This window comes from Bos mutus, chromosome X (genome assembly GCF_027580195.1).
Source record: "Bos mutus isolate GX-2022 chromosome X, NWIPB_WYAK_1.1, whole genome shotgun sequence".
NCBI lineage: Eukaryota > Metazoa > Chordata > Mammalia > Artiodactyla > Bovidae > Bos > Bos mutus.
Genome location: NC_091646.1, coordinates 76,067,725 through 76,078,808, shown reverse-complemented (window position 1 = coordinate 76,078,808; position 11,084 = coordinate 76,067,725).

Below are 11,084 nucleotides of genomic sequence, written 5' to 3'. Positions count from 1 at the left end.
CAGCAGATCATTTGAGACTCACAGTTCTGTTTGTGACCCATTCAGTGGATGCCTAAGGAATAGGACCCTTTCGGGATTTGCATCAATAAATCAACAAGATGGTAAGCACCATGCTACCCAGGTAAGGACTGTGGGCTTCTACTGCTACAGTTCAGGACTGGGCCCCAGAACAAGACCTGGTGATTACAGCACATGAAGGCTTCTTCATGAAAGAATCTCCCATTTGGAGAAAATGTTTTAATTATGAAGTTGAGGGGTAAGGGAAGAGGCCCAAACTGACTGTAAGAGACCCAAATCACCCAAGTAGTCCTTTTCACTCTGCCTCTTCCCTTCCACTCTGACCTGCACAAAGTCAGGACTTGGCAACTAGGTGAGAAGAGAAGGGAGGCTGGCATCACTAACTTGGTGTTTCTCTTTCCTCTAGGTTGATGATAATCATAGGTATGAAATGATGACTTCTAAGTTGGTCCCGGAGGGGTGCACACATCTGGGGGTGGGAGACAGTCTAGAAGGGCACAAGGTATACAAAGAAGAAACTACTGAGCCATCTTAGGATGAGCGTAGACACAAGGTATGAGGAACACATGGGGAGCTTAAAAGATGGGAGTGCTTTGGAGACTGGGTGTACCCATCACATGACCACAAAATGAGAGTGAAAACCTGGGCTTGTAGGGAAAAAACACCTTAGACCCAGTGATTGGCACAGATGGGGGAATATTAGGCTCTCTTGGCTCTTGCCCGCAGGATCCCTGACCTGTCGTGTCATCTCAGAAAGCTGTGGTAACCTTGTCCCAAGGCAACAAAACATTGTTGCTGAGGTCACAATAAACCTATTAGCAGAATCTGGTTACCCCAGATGGGGCTTCCCAGGTGGCTCAGGGATAAAGAATCTGCCTGCAATGCAGGTGACTCAGGTTCGATCCTTGGGTCAGGAAGATCCCCTGAAGGAGGGCATGGCAACCCACTCTAGTACTCTTGCCTAGAGAATCCCATGGACAGAGGAGCCTGGCAAGCGGCAGTCCATAGGGTTGCACAGAGTCGGAAATGACTAAAGCAACTAAGCAGCAGTTACATCAGATCAGGCTATGGCAGGGGGCTGAGTTGACTGGGGTTGCCTAATCATTCTCTTCAGAAACACTTCTGCTTGCTTTTACAGAAAGATTTAAGATTCCCTGGTGGCTCAGATGGTAAAGAGTCTGCCTGCAATGTGGGAGAACTGAGTTCAATCCTTGGGCTGGGAAGATCCCCTGGAGAAGGAAATGGCAACCCACTCAAGTATTCTTGCCTGCAAAATCCCATGGATGGAGGAGCCTTGCAGGCTACAGTCCACGGGATTGCAAAGAGTCAGACATGACTGAGCAACTTCACTTTCACTTTTCACAGGAGCTGTTTAATTCATCTGAGTTTGTTTATCGTAAGGCACAGAAAATTGGTTTATTCCTGTCATAAGAAATGATACACTTCTGCAACAGTTTATGCCCCAGCAGGGTTCTACTTCTGACACGGACATCAAGCCTATACTTGCCTGCCACACATGAACCAGTCTAAGTGGTGAAGCATGACAAACTACCAGCATACAGAAAGGCCACCCCAAAAACAGTAATCTAAACAAGATGAAAAGGCAGAGAAATATCCAGCAGGTAAAGGAACATGATAAATGCCCACCAAACCAAACAAAAGAGGAGGAGATAGGGAGTCTACCTGAAAAAAAATTCAGAATAATGATAGTAAAAATGATCCAAAATCTTGAAAACAAAATGGAGTTATAGATAAATAGTCTGGAGACAAGGACTGAGAAGATGCAAGAAATGTTTAAGTACCTAGAAGAAATAAAAAAGAGTCAAGCAATAATGAATCATGCAATAAATGAGATAAAAATCACTCTGGAGGGAACCAACAGTAGAATAACTGAGGCAGAAGATAGGATAAGTGAGGCAGAAGATAGAATGGTGGAAATAAATGAAGCAGAGAGGAAAAAAGAAAAAAGAATTAAAAGAAATGAGGACAACCTAGAGACCTCCGGGACAATGTCAAATGCTCCAACATTCGAATCATAGGAGTCCCAGAAGAAGAAGAGAAAAAGAAAGGCCATGAGAAAATACTTGAGGAGATAATAGTTGAAAACTTTCCTAAAATGGGGAAGGAAATAGCCACCCAAGTCCAAGAAACCCAGAGAGTCCCAAACAGGATAAACCCAAGGCAAAATACCCCAAGACACATATTAATCAAATTAACAAAGATCAAACATAAAGAACAAATATTAAAAGCAGCAAGGGAAAAACAACAAATAACACAAGGGGATTCCCATAAGGATAACAGCTGATCTTTCAATAGCAACTCTTCAGGCCAGGAGGGAATGGCAGGAAATACTTAAAGTGATGAAAGAGAAAAACCTACAACCCAGATTACTGTACCCAGCAAGGATCTCACTCAAATAAAAAGGAGAAATCAAAAGCTTTATAGACAAGCAAAAGCTGAGAGAATTCAGCACCACCAAACCAGCTCTTCAACAAATGCTGAAGGATCTTCTCTAGACAGGAAACACAGAAAAGGTTTATAAACTCGAACCCAAAACAACAAAGTAAATGGCAATGGGATCATACTTATCAATAATTACCTTAAATGTAAATGGATTGAATGCCCAAACCAAAAGACAAAGACTGGCTGAATGGATACAAAAACAAGACCCCTACATATGCTGTCTACAAGAGACCCACCTCAAAACAAGGGACACATACAGACTGAAAGTGAAGGGCTGTAAAAAGATATTTCACACAAATGGAGACCAAAAGAAAGCAGAAGTAGCAATACTCATATCAGATAAAATAGACTTTGAAATAAAGGCCATGAAAAGAGACAAAGAAGGATACTACATAATGATCAAAGGATCAATCCAAGAAGAAGATATAACAATTATAAATATATATTCACCCAACATAGGAGCACCACAATATGTAAGGCAAATGCTAACAAGTATGAAAGGGGAAATTAACAGTAACACAATAAGAGTGGGAGACATTAATACCCCACTCACACCTATGGATATAGGTCAACTAAACAGAAAATTAGCAAGGAAACACAAACTCTAAATGATACAATAGACCAGTTAGACCTAATTGATATCTATAGGACATTTCATTCCTAAACAATGAATTTCACCTTTTTCTCAAGTGCACACAGAACCTTCTCCAGGATAGACCACATCCTGGGCCATAAATCTTGCCTTGGTAAATTCAAAAAATTGAAATAATTCCAAGCATCTTTTCTGATCACAATGCAGTAAGATTAGATGTCAACTACAGGAAAAAAAAAAAAAAACTATTAAAAATACAAACATATGGAGGCTAAACAACACACTGCTGAATAACCAACAAATCACAGAAGAAATCAAAAAAGAAATCAAAATATGCATAAAAATGAAAACACAACAACCCAAAACCTATGGGTTTCAGTAAAATCAGTGCTAAGGGGTAGGTTCATAGCAATACAAGCTCACCTCAAGAAACAGGAAAGAAATCATATAAATAGCCTAACTCTACACCTAAAGCAACTCCAAAAAGAAGAAATGAAGAACACTAGGGTTAATAGAAGGAAAGAAATAATAAAAATTAGGGCAGAAATAAACTAAAAAGAAACAAAGGAGACCATAGCAAAAATCAACAAAGGTAAAAGATGGTTCTTTGAGAGGATAAATAAAATAGACAAACCATTAGCCAGACTCATCAAGAAAAAAGGGGAGAAGAATCAAAGCAACAAAATTAGAAATGAAAATGGAGAAATCACAACAGACAACACAGAAATACAAAGGATCATAAGAGACTACTATCAGCAACCATATGCCAATAAAATGGACAACCTGGAAGAAACAGACAAATTCTTAGAAAAGTATAACTTTCCAAAACTGAACCAGATAGAAATAGAAAATCTTAACAGACCCATCACAAGCACAGAAATCGAAACTGTAATCAGATATCTTCCAGCAAACAAAAGCCCAGGACCAGACGGCTTCACAGCTGAATTCTACCAAAAATTTAGAGAAGAGCTAACACCTATCCTACTCAAACTCTTCAGAAAATTGCAGAGGAAGGTAAACTTCCAAACTCATTTATGAGGCCACCATCACCCTAGTACCAAAACCTGACAAAGATGCCACAAAAAAAGAAAACTACAGGCCAATATCACTGATGAACACAGATGCAAAAATCCTTAACAGAATTCTAGCAAACAGAATCCAACAACATATTAAAAAGATTATATATCATGACCAAGTGCGCTTTATCCCAGGGGTGCAACGATTCTTCAACATTCGCAAGTCAATCAATGTGATACATCACATTAACAAATTGAAAGATAACAACCATATGATTATCTCAACAGATGCAGAGAAAGCCTTTGACAAAATTCAACATCTATTTATGATAAAAAAAAAATCCTCCAGAAAGCAGGCATAGAAGGAACCCTCAATATAATAAAAGCCATATATGTTAAACCCACAGCAAACATTATCTTCAATGGTGAAAAACTGAAAGCATTTCCCCTAAAGCCAGGAGCAAGACAAGGGTGCCCACTCTTACCACTACTATTCAACATAGTTTTGGAAGTTTTAGCTACAGCAATCAGAGAAGAAAAAGAAATAAAAGGAATCCAGATTGGAAAAGAAGAAGCAAAACTCTCACTGTTTGCAGATGACATGATCCTCTACATAGAAAACCCTAAAGATTCCACCAGAAAATTGCTAATCAATGAATATAGTAAAGTTGCAGGATATAAAATTAACACACAGAAATCTCTTGCATTCATATACACTAACAATGAGAGAACAGAAAGAGAAATTAAGGAAACAATTCCTTTCACCATTGCAACAAAAAGAATAAAATACTTAGGAATAAATCTACCTAAAGAAACAAAAGACCTATATGTAGAAAACTATAAAAGACTAATGAAAGAAATCAAAGAGGACACAAATAGATGGAGAAATATACCATGTTCATGGATTGGAAGAATCAATATAGTGAGACTGAGTATGCTACCCAAAGCAATCTATAGATTCAATGCAATCCCTATCAAGCTACCAACAGTATTTTTCAGAGAACTAGAACAAATAATTTCACAGTTTGTACATAAATACCAAAAACGTCAAATAGCCAAAGCAATCTTGAGAAAGAAGAATGGAACTGGAGGAATCAACCTGCCTGACTTCAGACTATACTACAAAGCTACAGTCATCAAGATAGTATGGTATTGGCACAAAGACAGAAATATAGATCAATGGAACAAAATGGAAAGGCAAGAGATAAATCCACACACCTATGGACACCTTATCTTTGACAAAGGAGGCAAGAATATACAATGGAGAAAAGACAATCTCTTTAACAAGTGGTGCTGGGAAAACTGGTCAACCACTTGTAAAAGAATGAAACTAGAACACTTTCTAACACCATACACAAAAATAAACTCAAAATGGATTAAAGATCTAAATGTAAGACCAGAAACTATAAAACTCCTAGAGGAAAACATAGGCAAAACACTCTCTGACATAAATCACAGCAGGATCCTCTATGACCCACCTCCCAGAGTAATGGAAATAAAAGCAAAAATAAACAAATGGGACCTAATTAAACTTAAAAGCTTTTGCATAACAAAGGAAACTATAAGCAAGGTCAAAAGACAGCATTCAGAATGGGAGAAAATAATAGCAAATGAAGCAACTTTCAAAGTATTAATCTCAAAAATATACAAGCAGTTCCTACAGCTCAATTCCAGAAAAATAAACGACCCAATCAAAAAATGGGCCAAAGAACTAAACAGACATTTCTCCAAAGAAGACATACAGATGGCTAATAAACACATGAAAAGATGCTCAACATCACTCATTATCAGAGAAATGCAAATCAAAACCACAATGAGGTACCATTTCACACAGTCAGAATGGCTGCAATCCAAAAGTCTACAAGCAATAAATGCTGGAGAGGATGTGGAGAAAAGGGAACCCTCTTACAGTGTTGGTGGGAATGCAAACTAGTACAACCACTATGTCAGTGTAGGGATTCCTTAAAAAACTGGAAATAGAACTGCCATACGACACAGCAATCCCACTGCTGGACATACACACTGAGGAAACAAGAATTCAAAGAGACACGTGTACCCCAGTGTTCATCACAGCACTGTTTACAATAGCCAGGACATGGAAGCAATCTAGATGTCCATTAACAGATGAATGGATAATAAAGCTGTGGTACATATACACAATGGAATATTACTCAGCTATTAAAAAGAATGCATTTGAGTCAGTTCTAATGAGGTGGATGAAACTGGAGCCTATTATACAGAGTGAAGTCAGAAGGAAAAACACCAATACAGTATATTAACACATATATATATGGAATTTAGAAAGATGGTAACGATGACCCTATATGCGAGACAGCAAAAGAGACACAGATGTATAGAACAGACTTTTGGACTCTGTGGAAGAAGGCAAGGGTGGGATGATTTGAGAGAATAGCATTGAATCATGTATATTATCATATGTGAAATAGATCGCCAGTCTAGGTTTGATGCATGAGACAGGGTGCTCAGGGCTGGTGCACTGGGATGACCCTGAGGGATGGGATGGAGAGGGAGGTGGGAGGGGGTTCAGGATGGGGAACACATGTACACCCATGGCTGATTCATGTCAATGTATGGCAAAAACACTACAATATTGTAAAGTCATTAGCCTCCAATTAAAATAAATAATTTTTTTTAAAAAAAGAAAAATAATATTAGGTAACAGTATTCATTTAGTATATGGATATGGCCCAAGTAGTGATTGTACTAAAATTACTAAATTCTTTACAGCACTGTTTTATTATATGAATATGTTTTCTATGTATGTATGTCACATATGTATATGTGTCATATGGAACAGATATAATATAAAATCCATATATGTGTCACACACACACAAATATATAATACACTGTGCATGTTAAAACTCTGGAAATTATAAGGAAATATCACAGCCTCTGGATTTCTTTTTTCATTTTTAGCTGTAGCTAGAATCTTTGTGATGCAGTGAATTGAGGAGAAGTCAACAGGAGAATTAAGCTCAAATGAATATATCATACACCAACTTCAAAGAATGGACTTCATCGGCCCTTTGCCCACGGCTGTGTTTTGAGCACCACCTTGTTAGTAAGCTGAAACTCAAAGCAGTTCTCTTGACTCCAGTGCTTGAGTGGTTTACATTATGCTATGTGAGTTAGTAACTGGGAAAACCACATGTGATAAGAAAAACCTATGGTGATGACAAGAGAAATTGATTTATTCCATAGTTTTCACACAACATAAAAACATAAAAGGAAGGGTTTATTCTGAACAGTTTTCCACTGTTACATAACTATACAATGTTCTGAGTAAAAAGAAGGACCACTCTGAGACTTTTCTTCTTTTTTTTTTTTTTTTTTTTTTTTTTTTTTTCCATCAAGCATCAAGATCTTGAAAAACAAAAATTCCCACAGTCCCCAAGCAGAACCTGAACATCTCAGATGCCATGGTGAGGGTTTGAGATGAGTTCTTAGTTTAAGTGTGGGAAAGCAATAGACTAACAGACTCAGGTAGCAGTTTAGCTGAGCACAAGGTCTCTTCCTGATCTGGAAGTCAGCGAAGATGAGGGCAGAATTGAATAGTAGTTTTTCAGAATCAAGTTCCTAGAACTCACTGCTGAGTGATTTGAGGTCTCGGTGCCTGGAGTTCTGGCCCAGGTCTGGTCGTTCTCATTCTCGCTTCCTCAGGTGCGTACAGGTGTCTTGCTCCCTGTTTGTCCCAGGTGCCTAGCCCGTGCCCAAGCTCTGGGCTCCTTGAGCATCGCTGGATGCCTCTCCCAGCTTCCATCCCCAGGTTGTTCTGATTCCACTTCTCCTCTGCAACTTTAGAACATGTATTAATATGCGAGTGAGGCTCACAATATGTCAGGGATAACCTTTAATATGCTCTAATTTATGAAAAAAGTAACATTTTCAAACTTGGTGCTTCCACTATTATTAGTGCTGTGGACATCTGCTGATTTGGGATTGCTGACACCCTTTCCTTCTTCTTATGGAAACAGCTGCCTCTTTTCTCTTGGAGGGTTGACCATCCTTTCTTCTTTCTTTGGGGTTGGAGGACTTGCAATCACAGTGGTGGTCACAGTGGGGATGGACTGATTTGAGAAATATGTATTAATAATTGGAGTCAGCAGGACGAAGTAATTTGCCATGAGGGGTGAGGACAGGACAGGGAGTCTTGGCTTGGGTAATGTCAGAAGATGTCACTGCTAATGGAGCTAGAGAATATAGCATGAGAATTGGATCATGGTTTTAGTTCCTTATATTACATATATCCTATGATAAATTCTAAGTAACTTACCCGACTTTCTCATTGATTTAGCTACAGTCATACAAAGCACCATTTTTAAAAAGGTGGAGGGAGGAAAATCCAAGTTGCTAGGTGGAAGAGAGTCCTTTCAAATAGTGCTTTGTATGACTGTCTGTAGCTCAATCAATGAGAAAGTCGGGTAAGTTACTTAGAATTTATCATAGAATATATGTAATATAAGGAACTAAAAAAACAGTCTTCATGAGTACCACCTATTTGATGCTTATCTAAATAAAATTTGCATCATTTGCAAAAAAAATCTCCCTATAGTGTCAAAAATGGGGTGGGAGAGGAGTAGATATTTACTCCATAGAGTATTACATTAAACTATTTTAATATATTCTATGAAATCCAAATGTTCGAAAGACCAACCTTAAAATGTAGAAAAAAATGTTGCAACTGTACTAACACTCATTACTAAGTAATATTCATGGAATATTTGCTCCAAGCCCAGCAGCCCCCAGGTGAGCCTCTGCCTCCTTTCTGATGCCATGTCTGAGAGAAGCCAAGTCAGTCAATGTCTCTGTGAGGCAAAATAGTCATTAAGAAACAAAAAGTACACTTGCCAAATCTTCCAACTCATTGTTTAATTTTTTACTTGAAGAAGACAAAAACACTGCAATTCACATATTTAGACAACTTTATCACTATTGCTCAGAGGAAAGGCCTGTCCTGATCTAGTAGAATTCTACAGAAAGGTCTTGTGTTTGGTGTAGTAAGGGATACTGGGCTCTGGCAGCCCACTAACCTAATTAATAAAATGGTACCCTTTGTACCAGGAAATGTCAACCCACTCCAATCTTCTTGCCTGGGAAATCCCATGGACAGAGAAGACTGGTGGGCTACATACAGTCCATGGGGTCGCAAAGAATCAGACATGACTTAACAACTAAACAACAATAATCACTTTTCAGATCACACTTGAATTATTAATTTTTCAGAGAATTTGAATGCAAAAAGTAATAATCAATATAATTTAAATGTCATCTCACAATTAAGAAAGTATCTCACAAGTCTGTTCAGTTGCAGGTTTTTATGTTCTATTACATTGCTAAGAATCCACTGGGGCTTCCCTGGTGGTCCAGTGGTTGAGATTCAGAGCTCCCAATGTGGGGGGCCTGGGTTCAATCCCTGGTCAGGGAACTAGATTCCACATGCAGCAATTAAAAATCCCATGGGCTGCAACTAAGACCAGGAGCAGCCAAATAAAGAAAGAAAAATAAGTTTCTTTCTTAAAAAAAAAAAAAAGAAACAGATTCCCTTTCAGGGAATCACAGACTATTCCCTGGCCATTTCACAATCTTTGTTGGATGCATTAGAATTTTCTAGGTGGTAAAAAGAAAGTTTTGAATTTTTTAAATTACTATGGACTTAAAAGAGTAGCAAGTTTCTGCACTGTATTTCTGAAAAATATCTGGGAATAACTATAACAATAACAAAAGCTGAAAATTATTTTCAAGGACTAAAGAAAACAAATGCATTGTCATGCATGCTACATGTTATCAGTTAAAATAGCCAACTGTGATGAAATATCTGAGGGAAAAAGTAGAGACTTTTACAAATGTAGAAGAAAATGTTACTTCTCTGGGTCTAAGTACAGAGTACCAAGGACAAGGAGAAATATGTCAGAACAAGCAGAAAAATCGGGTCATATACCTTGAGAATCGAAACCTCTTATTTATTCTCACTGAGAGAATTACTGTGAATAACTAGGTGAGTTTGATAGCAGCATAAGGAACAGAAAGGGAATGAGAAAAGCAGGAAGCAAATTCGAATAGCCAGGAGAGTGGCTTTGACCATGAGCATGGTGTCAGAATTTCAAGAATGACAGAAAAAGCAAGTAGACAGATGGCAGAGACACTTGCTGAAACCATAGGGAAGAGAGTTTCAAATATGTTATCATTGCTTTTGAACACTCATTGCCCTTAACTCTCTGTGAGGAAAGCTCTGCTAGCCTTTAAGACTAATGAAGACTGGTTGTCTTGCATTGGGAAATATGGGAGGTTTAAACTGAAAAAGCCTAAGGTTTCTTGATGAAAACAAACCTATGATGGGGCATTCAAACCCAAAGCAGCATTTTTAAAAATCGAAGTACTGATGGTTTGCAATATTGAGTTAGTCTCACGTGCACAGCAAAGTGATTCAGTTATGTGTTTTTTCAGGTTATTTTCCATTACAGGTTATTACAAGATATTGACTGTAGTTCCCTGTGCGTGTGTGTACTAAGTCACTTCAGTTGTTTCCGACTCTTTGCAACCTTATGGACTGTAACCCACCACGCTCCTCTGTCCATGGGATTCTCCAGCAAGAATACTGGAGTAGGTTGCCATTTCCTCTTCCAGGGGATCTTCCCAACCCAGGGATTGAACCTTGGTCTCTAATGTCTCCTGCATTCACAGGCAGGTTCTTTACCACTAGCGCCACCTGGGAAGCCCTGTAGTTCCCTATTAGTGAAGTCACTCAGTCATGTCTGACTCTTTGCAACCCCATGGACTGTAGCCTACCAGGCTCCTCCATCGTAACCTATTCCTCCTCTCCCTCCCTTCCCCTTTGGTAACCATGTTTATTTTCTATGTCTGTGAGTCTGTTTCTGTTTTGTAAATAAATTTATATGTATCATTTTGGGGGTCTTCCCTGGTGGCTCAATAGTAAAGAATCCACCTGTCAATGCAGGAGACATGGGTTTGATC